Genomic DNA, 2,016 nt, shown 5'->3' on the forward strand with positions numbered 1-2,016 from the left:
GCACGCAGCATAGCTCTCTGTTCCTTCTAGAAACTTGAGGATGGCTTCGCAGAAGTCAGGCACGGGCTGGGAAGAAGCCCTCCAACTACACACTTAGCAGCAGATTATTACATAATCCAATGAAGCTCTGATTTTGAAATTCCATATGACAAGCCCCGCTTAGCTGAACTGTGGCTGATAGCAGCCGTCTCTTGTATCCCGTATGTATATTTTATTTTAACTATGCGGCCCTCTGGCAACGTCCTGTACATTTCAATCAATCAGAAGCTCCATTTGCCAGCTCCGCGTGGAGTTCAGCGCTTCTGAGGATTTGGCAGAGAGAAAACAATCACGGAGATAGATCTAAAAATGATTGTCTTAATCTAATCACGTGGCATTTCCAATATCTAAATCCGGGAAGGAAGCACATTCTTGCAGTACACAGAATGCAAGATCCACAAATGCCAGGCGGGTTTTTACCAACGAGCTTGGCCTCCGTTTTAGATTAGCGGCAAATCCTCATAACTTGGCTCTAATTGAGAGCTTAGCTGTTGCTATTAAGTTCCTTTTCAGGAACAATACTGCCGACACCGTTCCCCTTGCTGAGAACATTCTCCCTCTCTATCGGAAACTATCCAAATGGATGAGAATTAAGACAAACACTTTATAAAATAACACTCCCCAAAGACAGGTTGGCATGTTTGATTAAGAGAAGCCTCAGATAGAGTCTGTGAATAAAATAAAGCCATCCGAAGTGTCTCGGGGCTTTGCCTTGCATAAGTCTGCGTTGTAATTCTACTCCTCCCCTTCTCTCTCTCTTTCTCTGTCTCTCACGGAGCCCAATAAATACATTCTTGCCACACTTGATGCAGAAGAGAAGGAAACTGAGTCCCCGGGAAGTGACCTGGGTGCCTCTTCAATCTCCATCATCTTGTCTGTTTCTCAAAGTCCCTCAGAAAAGCCAGACCTGCACACACAGCGGGGTCTGGGAGGGCAGGCAGCTTTGGCTGCATCTGACCTTGGTCCTTCTGATGCAGAGTTCCCCGGGGTGGTGGTGGGGGCGGGGTCGGGGCGGGGGGGAAACATGTCGGTCCAGCCTCAGAGCCAACAGACACCCAGCCTCCAGGCTGGTTAGTACGCAAAACAGCAAACAGTGCCCAGGAGCCCAGGATAAACAGGTACCCTCTAAATCGGCCAGTGGGGCAGGCTGGGAAATGGTTGCAACCGAGGCATAAGAAGCCAAGGGGGGGGGGGGGGGGAGATCTGATAAAATAACCAGGAAGGAAGAAAGTTCATATTGCAGATACTCATAATTGAAAAGGTCCGACAACTTGCCTTGTCGTCCTGAACCTGTACAGACGGCTCCCGGTGACAGCTGCATAATAAATTGTGCCTAGTGAGGTCAGCAGCCCAGATTTATTGGACTGTATATAAATGTGTGACTCTGGTACTGGCCTTACTAAGGGCGGTGACGACGACACCTTTATCGGCTGGGGGCGGGAGGGGGACACGAAATCAAATCAAATCCATCCGAAATTCAAACGTACCCTAAATCCACACATCAACATTCAGGGTGAAGAATCAATATCAGTTTTCCCGACGTGCCCGTGATACAGTTTGTCATCCGACAACCACCTCCAGCTCGCAAGAGCGTGAACATGAGCGTTCATGTTTGCTCTCCGCCCAGGATCAGTGAGTGTCAGTGCCCGAGGAGTCATTTCTGAGGGTTGGCGATCCCCTCCTGGAACCAAAGCTCCCCAAAGGGTGAGAAACGCAACCCCGTCCGCATGATTTGTTCGGTCACCTCAAATTTGAAGGCGAGTATTTTCTCCGTGTGAAATGAAGAGTCATCAAGGTGAATGATGGTCCCACGAGGTGTTCCAACACCTCGTTCTGTCTTAATTACAGAGCTATAGGGAGGGCGGCATCTTCAATATCCTTAAATGATTATCTTAAAAGCCCTGGGATGGTGAGTGTGGCCTTTCCGAGGCTTAGTCGTAAACATATTGTAGCTGAGAATGCTGTCTTGCTGTCCTA

The sequence above is a fragment of the Herpailurus yagouaroundi genome, unplaced genomic scaffold (assembly GCF_014898765.1).
Source record: "Herpailurus yagouaroundi ecotype Mexico unplaced genomic scaffold, PumYag 190, whole genome shotgun sequence".
NCBI classification, from domain to species: Eukaryota; Metazoa; Chordata; class Mammalia; order Carnivora; family Felidae; genus Herpailurus; species Herpailurus yagouaroundi.